Below are 13114 nucleotides of genomic sequence, written 5' to 3'. Positions count from 1 at the left end.
TATAATTACTCAAAGATGTGATAAAATAGTGTTAATTTTAACAGAGGGTAGAATCATGGGAAGTCAGGGTTGTAGGCAGTAGCAATGAGAATGAAAAAACAAGCATGTATTAGATATTCATTGAACTGATTAAAAAACAAAAAAGCTAAGGGGATTGAATTAGGGTGAAGAAGCAGTAATTTAAAAATGAAAAATTTTGCACTGAATGTAGCCATGGTATATCTTTTATTTCTTTTTTATTTTTCATTTAAAAATTTTTTTTAATTTAAAAAAATTTAAATTTTAAATTTTTATTTACTTATTTATTTATTTTTTGTTATGTAGATGATAATAGTGAGGTTTAGGCCGGGCGCAGTGGCTCACACTTGTAATCCCAGCACTCTGGGAAGCCAAGGCTGGCAGATCACCTGAGATCGAGAGTTTGAGACCAGCCTGACCAACATGAAGAAACCCTGTCTCTACTAAAAATACAAAATTAGCTGGGCATGGTGGTGTACACCTGTAATCCCAGCTACTCAGGAGGCTGATCCAGGATAATCACTTGAACCAGGAGGCAAAGGTTGCAGTGAGCCGAGATCACACCATTGCACTCCAGCCTGGGCAATAAGAGCGAAACTCCATCTAAAAAAAAATAATAAATAAATCATAGTGAGGTTCAGAGGTCTAAACAATTTGCCTGCATAGCAAGACAACAATTCTACATTAGCTCACAATTTTTCTACACTTCAACAACAACAACAAATTTAATTTTAGAATAGTAGAAACAGGAAATCCCTTTTAACTAAAATAAGGTCATACAAAGACATTGCTAATGAGATTACATTATGTGGGCCTATTTTATGTAAAATATATTTAAACAGGAAATTGCCCACAAACAAATATAAATGAGAGATTAAAACTCAGATGAGAGATTAGCAATAAGAATATGTAATTGAACTTAAATAGGCTTTGAATTCCAACCTTCAAAATATTCTCACTAGCATTTTAGGCAAATATGAATTTGATCAGGATAATTTAACAGGAGGGTGGAGAACAATTAACTAGAGTGTTCACTCATTGCCTAAAACTCGTGTCTTCCCATTGTTTAAAGGTAGAGTTCAAATTGTTAAAATGACTTAAAAAGCTATCCATCATCCAGGTGCTTCCTGTCCCTCTGGGTTTATCTTTTAGCACACTCTTATGCACTCTCTATCATCCAAAGAAAGGAAACTATTAGATATGTGTCCAGTACGGATGAATAAAGAAAAAATTCCTGGAGATGCTAAGTTTTGACTGATAACTTGGAGTGAGCTGAGAGAGAGGATTGACAGTGGAATGAAGATGAGGAGAAAAGATTCTACACAAAAGAAGATGAAAAATCATGTGACATAAGAGAATGTCCTGTTCAAGCAACTTCTAGAGACTCATTAGTGACAACTATTCTAAAGTGGATGTGACGATGGGGAAATTCAGAAGTAAGACCGTGGAAGGGCTGTGGATGCGGTATGCCATTTCTAAATAACTATCTGTATTTCTCCTAAAAAAAGTTGTAAGCCCAGGTAAACTGTGTGAAATATTTCTCAGCTCTGCGTTCCAAACCTTACACTTTGCTACCCACAAAACATTTACTTCATATGTTTATTGTCAGTATTTTGGGGGTTTTGGTGGGGGGCAAACAGGTTATTTCTCAGTTCCATATTGTTCAATCCTTTTAGTAATTTAAAGTATAGCATATTCAGTATACCATAATTTGACGATTTGATGATTTATGCTGTTGGATCTATTATAGATACCATGTGTCTACCACTAATGTTTTCCATTTTCTATTTTTAACGTTCTGTTTCTAAAAGAACTACCTTACTATATTTTGTGGGCATTTTTATATTCATTTGCTTCAGGGTAATTTAAGTAATTTAAGTATGCCTAGATGATATTTGTATGTTTTTTTTTCTTCCCTAGGCTATGAGCTTCTTGAAGACAGTTTCTCTTTCATATTTTGTACATCCAGATCATGGCACAGTGCCTGGAATGCAGGAGGAGTTCAAGAAGTGTGTGTTGAATAAGAAAACTTAAGGAACCATGTGATCTGATGCTTGAATAAATGATATAGATGGTAAGTTGTATAGGGTCAACTAATTAATAATTAAAGAAACATTTATTCATGACTTATGTGGTACTCAGCCATGTGTAAGTCACCAGGCCTATTAAAAAACATTACTAACTGGGCACAGTGGCTCATTCCTGTAGTCCCAGCACTTTGAGAAGCCACAGCAGGCAGATCACCTGATGTCAGGAGTTCGAGATCAGCCTGGCCAATGTGGTGAAACCCCATCTCTACTAAAAATACGAAAAAGTTAGGCAAGTGTGGTGGTGGGTGCCTGTAATCCCAGCTACTCAGGAGGCTGAGGCAGGAGTATCACTTGAACCCAGAAGGCAGAGTTTGCAGTGAGCCAAGCACGTACCATTGCACTCCAGCCCTGTGAAAAGAGTGAAACTCTGTCTCAAAACAAAAACAAACACAAACAGACAAAAAACCCTACCACAAAAATCACAGGCCTCTATTAGCTTAACATTTAGTGAAATTTAATGAAGAAATTTAGGAATATTGTGAAGGTATTAGGTCAGAAGTTTGTTCCCATTAATTATAGTGGGAATTAATTGAAAAAAAAAATGGTTAACAACAGAAGACTGAAAACATGAGGAGAAACAGGCTTGCTCAGTTTCAGAAAGAGGTTGTAGTGTGAGAGCTTATATGGAAACAGTTTGGCTCTCTTTGCTATTTCTTAACACAGGATTAAACAAGAAGAAACTTTCTGAAATTGCATAATTTTACATACTTTCAATCCAAATGAAAACAATCAAATAGTCAGAAAATAGGACAGATTATTTTCAAAAGTGACACCTTGAAAGTGCCTGAATTACAGTTTCTTTCCTTGCAAGCCTGCAGATAAGACTTTTCGGCTTCCTAGTCCACTCACTTTAGGAATGAGGAGATGGCTGAAGGAGAAAGGCAGTGCTAATAACTGAGCTCATCTTTCTGGGTTTTACTTTTTCCAAGATATTGGCTCCTCAAATTGTTACTCTCTTGGATGTTCTTTAATATTTTCTTACACTTCTACTTTTAATATTTTGTTCAGTATCTCTAATCATCCTCAATGAGAATCGTAGCTCAAAATAACCTGGTCTGCTATTGCTGGAGGAGGCGTTCCCTGGGTTACATTAATAAGACACTGAACTTCATAGAATTCTGATGCCAGGAGTTCCAGGAACCAGACTCAATCCCTAAGGATAAGGATATCTTGTTTAAGGGACCATAGAATAAATTAATGACATAGGAGAAAACACTGAATTATCTGTAGGCACAAATTTCCCCAAGAGTTTATCCAAAATTAGAGTGTACCACACTCTCAGAGCCATTGTCCATAAGTAGTGATTTTATTTAGATTTCATATAGTTTCTCATTTTAATTTTGTTGTTTGGCAGAAAACCTTTTAAATTCCAACTTGTTAGTCTCTTTCAATTTCCAGGAAGCAAAATCAGCCTGGGACAGATTATCTTGTCTTCACCATCAAGGTTCATATCTCTTCTTTTTTTTCAATATTTAAACCTCCAGAAACTCAGGGCCCTTGCTCTGTCTCCTGAGTGTTCAAGATATTTTGATGTTCACCCTTTTCCCCCATAGAGTTCATGATTTAAAGTTCTTGAATTTTCTTCCTCCTAAATTATTTTTTTCAAAACTGTGTTCCATCATTTGGCATTTTTGGGTTTATTCAATTTTTTTTTTAAGAGTGACTGTCATGCACATTGTTGAATGATCAACATCTTTGACACCTGGACATTAAAGACCAGGAGGAATTCTCAGTCATTTCTCATAGTAGATACTTTGAAATGGTCTACCTTTCTGACTTCAAATGCATATGCATTTTAAGATAATATATAGTATTTAGGTATTGAGAATGGGGGTTACATATATTTAACAGCCTTTTTTAAACACCTAGCATTTTAACTAGAAGAATAGGCTCACTTAAGTTTCTAAAATACTTGTGTTTCTAGACTCAATAAAATATAAGCGAAAGATATAAATCTCAAGGGTCTTTTCAAGGTATCTACAGTTATATTACACACTATTATTTCCAGCAACACTGTCCAGTCAATCACAATAAAAAAATGACCTTTCTTAATAGGAAGAACCAGTGACACGCCACTGCTAAGGCCAGCTCCTTGAGGCATGGATGACTAGTGGTCTAGGTTAGCAAAATATGCTGGGCTTGCAAATATTCTTGCTTTCTTTTCCTCTTTTACATTTTTATCTATAAGTGCATATAATTTGCTTGGCAGAACAGATCAAAGAGTGTTTCTTGGCCAAATTCCCACCTCTTTGGAAATACATCCAGTTCCCTGGGAATTTAGCTGAGGTCAGATAAGGAGCTAGATGGTTTTAGTTTAGTGATCAAAGTAAATAAATAAATAAAGTGTGTCTACTCAGCTTTATGTTCAATTTATTATACATCAGAGTTATATAAACAGAAAAGTCATAATTTAAAAACTCCAATATGTACCACTGGTCAAAATGCGTAAGACTCAGCAAAAAAAGAAATTTGCTGTACCAGCAATATTTTGTTTCTTCTTTCTGTACTTAAAACAGCCCAATGCTATTTGGTATAAAGTAAAAAAAAAAAAAAAAACAAATGGCCTTGAAAAATGTATTCCAAGTTCAAGAACAGTTACAGATTTAAGATATATTCATTCTGAAAATAGAAAATATTTTTTTACAATCAATACAGAAACAAGGATTTAAAAGGTTAGTTACTATTGGCCATGTAAGAAGGTAATTTGGCAGGAAACAGAAAACTCTTGCAGTGGCAATCATAAAAGGAGCTGCTTATAAAAGATACAATTGAAATTTACCAATCTAAGCTTAAGAATTAACGAAGAAATTCACACTAAAATATATCACAAACCTCAATACCTTTTAAAGGTAGAGCTCACTAGGCAACATTTGGTATTATTATGCAGGGCATGGAGCCATCATTATAAATATTCATTACTACATGTTAATGCTCTTAGATGGTATTGAGGTAGGTGGGACTGTTTTTCCTTTCATTGCTATATTCTTTTGAATTTATCTGTTATTTCACATTTTGACAAACTCTGCCTTGACAACCATTACTTAGGCTGTACTTAGTATGCTTACCTGCAACAAAGTCACTTTACTTCTTATTCCTACCCCCTCCCCACATAATTTATTGTTGCAATGTTTCATAGAATAGAAAATCAGATTGAAAATTTGTTACAGATGTGCATAATATTAGAGTAAATAATCGTTGAATCATAGTCCTGGGTTAATCTATGAATCAAAGAAATGAGTATGTACACTTTGTGATATATACTCTGGATTCTCAAAGACATTTTCTGATTTTTAAAAAGTTCAATTGATCAGATAAGAGATACATAGGAAAGATGGGAGGAGAGATTTTATTTTCTGGTGAGAGTAGACTAAATAATTCAGGCCAATATTCCAACTACCTATAACTAGAAACTAGAAAAGGTGTGTGTGTGTGTGTGTAGCAGTGGAGAGCTAACAAAATCATGAGAAATTCCTACCACAGGAGAATGGATGTGGCTTAGGAATTTTATTTTAGCATTTGTGACTGCTTTTCCAATGGGAGACTGTCAAATCCAGAAGGCAGAACCTGGGAGGCAGTGAGCACTTTCAATATTCCAGAAATGCTAGTGATATAAATATTGATATCAAGGCACTTCAAGGACAGTGATAAAGGCTCTTTTGAATTAGGACCCTCCAGAATAGCAGCATCAGAGCAGTAAGGGTGATCTCAGAAAATAGAAAGGCTGATGAAGCCTGCAGCCCAGCTTCATACACATCACCTCCCCAAATGAGCAAAGACTCTCTAAATTTCTAACACCTCCAGGTGCCTAGCAGGAACAAAGGTAAATCGTCTTTGGAACAATGGAGCAAATTTTCCTCTTGCCGTATTCAACATATAACATACTATAATAGCATTCACTTGGATATTTAAAAATCGGATGAAAACTTTTTATATTCATAAAAAATTTCTAAAAGAAACACTACATAAAATATCTCCCAAGTCTGCACATATTAGAATAGCCATGGCCTTTAAAATATCTGTTTCTACCATTAGGAAGATAGAGAATTGTTTTTTTAGAGAATTGAAATTCAACCAAAAAATTGAAATCCCAGAACTAACAAATGCAGTGACTTAAAACAGAAATCTAGTGAATGAGTTTAACAACATATTGAAAGTAGCTGAAGGGAATAATCAGTAAACTAGAAGATAATATCTAAAATAAAGAATGAAGAGAAAAAAATCAACATCATAGTACAAAATAAATACAGAATACAGCAGAAAGTCTTACGTATTTGTGCTTGGAATTCTATAAGAAAAGGAGAGAGAAAAGGGGGTAAAAGAAATAATTAAGGATGTAATAGCTGTAATTTCTAAACTAATGAAAATCAATAAGCCACACACAAAAAATGCTCTGAAAATCCTAACAAAGATATCAGTTCATACCCAAGCCCATTAAATTTCAATTGTCAAAAACTAAGAACAAAGAAAAATATTAGAACCATTAGGAAACAAGAAAAAACACTTTCCAAACAGTGTCAATTAAACCGGCAATTGAACTCAACACAAATACAGTAGAAGGCAAAATATAATGAAATGCCATTAAAAGACTGAACCAATTTCCAACTTAGATTTCTAAATCTAGAAAAACTTATTTTTCCAGAAAAAATGAAAACGAGGAAAATGCTAAAAAGCAAAAATGTAAGATGATGATCAGATTTACACTAAAAGAAATGCTGAAGAGTATTCTTTAGATAAAAGAAAAATCATCCCAAGTAGAGTGTTGGAAATGGATGAACAAGGAAACTACTGACTTGTACTAAATATTTACTGCAGAAAGCAATAATAATCATTACTTTCAAGTTTAAAATATAGATGCAATTTAAATTTATAATCTGTAAGTATAGAGTTTACGTTTTATGTATACATGAACTAATTCTAAAATTAAAATATGTCCTGGGCCATAAAGCCAGTCTCATCAAAATTAAAATAAGTGACATCTTGCAGAGCTGATTCAATGCAGTTTAGTTAGATATTAATAATAAAAACAACTAGAAAATTATTATATGTTCAGAAACCTAAAAATATGCTCTTAAACCCACAGTTTTATTGAATAAATCAAAATGAAAAATAGAATATATTTGCATATGAATGATAATGAAAATTCTGTAACTCAGATATCTGGGATACATCTAAAAATGTGCTTACAGGGAAACTTAGTGCCATAAGTATAAGGCTGTATTCAATGATCCACAATAACTTTCTAATTTTTGATTCACACATAGCTAACAAGAGTCAGAATATCATTTTCAAAAATTAAAAATACCACTTCAATGAAAATATAAAATGAATATATGCCAAAGATTTCCTATGTTATTAATGAGGAAACCAATAATCTCATATAGATGGCTCCAACAGCATTTGATAAACTGAGTATTATAAGCATTTTATGATATGAGTGTTAGGAATAAAATTGCTAGATTAAGTACAAAATTGGTTAATGTCCTCAAAGGTAATAATCTTTGAAATTGCATTTTCCATTTATATAGAAGTTATAAGTAAAAACATTAATTCAAAATGTTTGGGCTTTAATTAAAGCAAAGCTAAATACAGCTGCATTCTCCAAGAGAATTAAATAGTCCTGTGTGAGCCGTTTAAATGATGCCCCAGTATGATGTTGAAACAACAGATTCTTTTCTTTGTTGCTTTAATCCTAAGATTTGGAAGACTTTTCTTGACACGAGAATTTACTAAATTAAAAAAGAATTATATAGCAGATGCAACAAAGAAAGCATAGTCCTCAAGGCATTCTCAATCTAGTTTGTAAAGTAAAACAAGAATGAAACACAGAAAAACATAATTTTTTAATTAGTGCAATGTATATTTGATAGTTAAATAAACAGTTAATTTTCCAGTGACAAGAAGCAGGGAAACTCCAGCAATCAGTAATAGGAAATTTCCAATTCTTCACAATTCTGTGTAGATGAAACAATCAGACCTCAAATCAAAATGTTCAAACCTAAAGTCATCTTTCCCTGGAACAAACTCCTGCATGTACACCATTAACTCTGTCTCTTAGGATTGCAACTTTTGAAGCTTAATGGATAGGGTCATTACACAATTTTTTTTTTAATGTTTCTAGCATAGTTCCTGGATTAGAGCAAGTGCTTTCTGTATATTGACCTAATTCTTACTCTTACAAATGTCCCTCTTGTATTCTCATTGCTTGACCTCCACACGTCTTAGTTTTACTATATAACTCATCCTCTCTTACTGCATATTAAGTAGTTTTCTAAGTGATTTACATGCATTGGTTTATATAATCCTCCCAACAACTCTATAGGTTAGCACTATTTTTAACCCGTTATTACAAATAATAAAGCTTAGGCTCAGTGTAGTTAAGAAATTAAGTTATCTACCTTATAAGGGGTAGATGATTTTACCTGCTTTGGGATTTTACCTCGGGTATCCTTACCCCAGTCTTTTAATTATTTCATTAATGGATTTGAAATACATCATAGGGCAGAGTGTAATGAGGTGGGTAGAGATTGGAACCTATTTGGTTTACTTTTTTTTTTCCAGTATCCTGGAGAGAAAGCTTAAATAAGACTTAAACAAGGGTAGTAGCTGTGTGCAAAAGGAAAGAAAAAGAACAGGATAATCTTAAACTTTCTTTAAGAAAAAAAAAAACAGATTCTCTAGATCCTTAATCAGGTGAGGTCTACCTGTCCATCTCGATTGCAGGTTTCAGAGGAATTTATATAAGAAACAATATTCCAGACAAATAAACATTCTACTCCTAGCCTGAATATTGGCTAACAATTCTCTCTGAAACTTCTAAGCAGGCTAACTATAATCACTTAACTAACAAAAAGCTGAAATTAAAAATAATCATTTTTATGGTAAATAGAAGGAAAGAAAATGTCCAAAAAGAATTAACTTTCTTCTCTAAAGCTAAGCTTTTTTAAGATACCAAATCTATGCTGCCTTTTCCTGGACCCCAACACGAGCCTGCCAAGACTTTCAAAATGGACCTTGGCCTTAGGTCTCTACTAATAGCAGCTACATAGAAAATACTCTACAGATGATAAAGGGGGATATATATGTATGTATTTAAAAGGAAAGTATGATACTGGAAGCAGACATTTCTTTGGACCAGTAAGGTGCTTTTTAGAAGTCTTAGGAATTTTATCTGTTTGAAAGAGAGCAGTGCCTTCAAGGATCACCATTAAAATTTAAGGTGTTGTTCTAGTTGCTATTGTTACACAACAAGCCTGTCCAAAAATTATTGATATAAAACCACCATCTTGTTACGCTCATAAATTCAGGCAGAGCTCACTTGCCTATCTCTGCCAGATTATGTTGGTAGATTACTCAATAGCTTGAGGCTGGAATCACTTGGTACATTCTTACTTATAAATGCGGCAGTTGATTGACTGTTAGCAGGAACATAAGCTGGACTGAAAACTGGAACTCCTACTGTGACCTCTCCACGTAACATTTCTATCGGCCTGTTCATAGCAATGACAACTGGATTCCAGGAGTGAGCATCCTAAAAGAGCATGAGGAAGGTGTGTGTCATTTACTTGTGTGCTAAGGCCATGTTTTGAAGCTAATAAACAGAGATGTTTGATTGATTTAATGTCACAGAGCATCACTTTCACTTCCACCATACTCAATTGGTCAAAGCAGTCACATAACTCTGCCTGTGATCAATGAAGTGTATCTACTAAATGGGAGGAATGTCAAGGCCCCAAGGTAAGAAGAGCATATTCAATGGTCTTACGGTGGTCGGCAACATACCCTAGGTGTGTAGGCGTGGAGAATAAGAAATTGGGCAATGTAGTCTAAGTCTTAAGAGCTCTGGTCTATAAATTCATCCAGGGAGGAAGAAAGTTGCCAATACTCTGTCCTCTCTTAAAAATTGAGCAGTTTACTCAAAGTGATGATTAATTTAACCCACGTTAGAAAAAATATTCAGTGTTACCACAGGCTTTAGTATGGCCAAAATTTAGTATGTGACTTGGAGGTTGTTGAATTTATTTTTATATTCAATGAGTTCTGAATTTGAAGGATGCACAAGAATAAACTTGACAGAGGTGAGGTGGCCACAGGGAGAAGGAATGGTCTGTGGAGTGTCTTGGGGTAAACAAGAGAGAGAAGGACAGGGAAGATTCAAAGAAGGAAGGAACAAAAAGTGAGAGGTTAAGCCTAGCGCAGCTGAACCCAGCAAGCTCATCAGGAACCAAACAATATAGCCTATGTTAATGATACAAATCTTTTTCTGAAAGACCGTTAGAAGATGGATGCAGATTGGGTGATGCAATTTGAAAATATCACTTCAAGAAAAAAAAAAAAAACCAGACATATCAGTATGAGAGGAGATACTGTGAACAGTGTATCCAATTAAGGAATCTTAAAGTGGTCTAGGTAAGAAATGTTGGCAACATGGACTGGGGCTGTTGTTGGAGAGATCATGGCAGATGGACAGATTTAAAGCTGCTTCTGATAAACTGGTCATTCTGGGCTTAAGAAGTCAGAGGAAGTTTCCATGTGGATATGAAAACAGAGTTAAATATTGAGGAGCAGGTAAACATAAGGTAAATAGGCAACGTGAGCAAGAAAATCTCAAGTAAGGAAAGCAGCATCTGAAAACAAATGTACATTGGAATATGCAATAAGGTTATGTTCTGGAGTTGATAAATGGAAGAGTTTGATTGTGTTCTGTGACTCAAAAAGCGTCGAATGTTAGGTGAAATAGACTAAGGCAGACTGTGGATACTAGCTTAAAGAAATTCCAACACAAGAATCCAATGATCATATTATTATATAATTCTATAGCAAGAAGATTTGTGGTCTAGAATTAAATATAATAGCTCTAAATTCCTAGTGCTATGATTTTGTAGATCTGTGACCCTGGAGAGGTTAAAAAATCTCCTTAAATATACTCCTTAAGATTTTTTGTTTGCTTGTTTTAAAAAGTAAAGAAAATAATAATGTCTATCCCATAGAATTGTGGGGAAGGTTAGATGAAATAATGCATACTTAATGCAGTATCTGAAATGTAGTATATGCTCATAAATGTTAATTATTACTATTTTTACTAGGAACACACTCACTGCTATTGCTTATTATCTTAAACTATTTACTTGGGAGTTTATAAAATGCAGAGAAAATGGAGGTAATTAGTGCGATCAGAGACTGCTTTTGCAGGAGGTGGGGTTTGAATGGGGCAAAATGTGATGAACATGATGGGTGCAATTCTACGTAGCAGGTATCAAGTCTATTTCAGGTAGACATAGATGATCTGTGCTTTCAAATTCTGCCTCACCACCTGATACTGTTTGGCTCTGTGTTTGCACCCAAATCTCATCTTGAATTGTACTCCCATAATTACCACGTGTTGTGGGAGGGAACTGGTGGGAGATAATCAAATCATGGAGGTGGTTTCCTCCACCTTGTTCTTGTGGTAGTGAACAAGTATCATGAGATCTGATGGGCTTATCAGGGGGTTCTACTTCTGTTTCTCATTATCTCTGCCTGCTGCCATTCATGTAAGATGAAACTTGCTCCTTCTTGCCTTCCACTATGATTGTGACCTCCCCAGCCACATGAAACTCTAAGTCCAATTAAACCTTTTTCTTTTGTAAATTGTCCAATCTTGGATATGTCTTTCTCAGCAGTGTGAAAACGGACTAATACAGTAAATTGGTACCAGTAGAGTAGAGCATTGCATAAAAGATACCGGAAAATGTGGAAGTGACTTTGGAACTGGGTAACAGGTGAGGTTGGAACAGTTCTGAGGGCTCAGAAGAAGATAGGAAAATGTGGGAATGTTTGTAACTTCTTAGAGACTTTCTGAATGGCTTTGACCAAAATGCTGATAGTGATATGGACAATAAGGTCCAGGCTGAGGTGGTCTCAGATGGAGATGAGATACTTGTTAGGAACTGGAGGTAAGGTGACTCTTATTATGCTTTAGCAAAGAGACTGGCAGCATTTTGACCCTGCCCTAGAGTTTCTGGAACTTTGAACTTGAGAGAGATGATTCAGGGTATTTTGCAGAAGAAATTTCTAAGCAGTAAAGCATTCAAGAAGTAATTTGAGTGCTGTTAAAAACATTCAGTTTTAAAAGGGAAGCAGAGCATAAAAGTTTGGAAAATTTACAGCCTGAATATGTGATAGAAAAGAAAATCCCATTTTCTGAGGAGAAATCGAAGCCAGCTGCAGAAATTTGCATAAGTAATGAGGAGCCAAATGTTAATCCCCAAGACAATGGGGAAAATAAATGTCTCTAGACCATGTCAGAGGTCTTCAAGGTAGCCCCTCCCATCACAGGCCCAGAGGCCTAGGAGGAAACAGTGGTGTCATGGGCCAGGCCTAGGGTCCCTGAGCTGTATCCAGTCTAGGGACTTGGTGCCCTGCATCCCAGTCACTCCAGCCATCACTGAAAAAGGCCAATGTAGAGCTTGGGCCATGGCTTCAGATGGTGCAAACCTCAAGGTTTGGCGGCTCCCATGTGGTGTTGAGCCTACAGGTGCGCAGAAGTAAAGAATTGAGGTTTAAGAACCTCCACCTAGATTTCACAAGATGTATGGAAATGCCTAGATTCCCAGGCAGAAGTTTGCCACAGTGGTGAGGATCTCATGGAGAATCTCTGCTAGAGCAGTGTAGAAGGAAAATGTGGGGTCAGAGCCCCCACACAGAGTCCCTAAAGGGGCACTGCCTAGTGGACTTGTGAGAAGAGGGCCACCATTCTCCAGACCCCAGAATGGTAAAGCCACCAACAGCTTGCATCATGCACCTGGAAAAGCCACAGGTGACACTCAATGCCAGCCCTTGAAAGCATCTGGGTAGGAGACTGTACCCTGCAAAGCTGCAAAGCAATATGGACAATAAAATCCAGGCTGAGGTAGTCTCAGATGGAGATGATAAACTTTTGGGGATCTACAGTAAAGGTGACCTTTGCTATGTTTTAGCAAAAAGACTGGTGCCATTTTGACCCTGCCCTAGAGATTTGTGGAACTTTG

Source organism: Sapajus apella, unplaced genomic scaffold (assembly GCF_009761245.1).
Source record: "Sapajus apella isolate SASKATOON/1434 unplaced genomic scaffold, GSC_monkey_1.0 scaffold57, whole genome shotgun sequence".
NCBI lineage: Eukaryota > Metazoa > Chordata > Mammalia > Primates > Cebidae > Sapajus > Sapajus apella.
The sequence above is the reverse complement of the archived record's forward strand: the minus strand, read 5'-3'. Positions refer to the sequence as shown.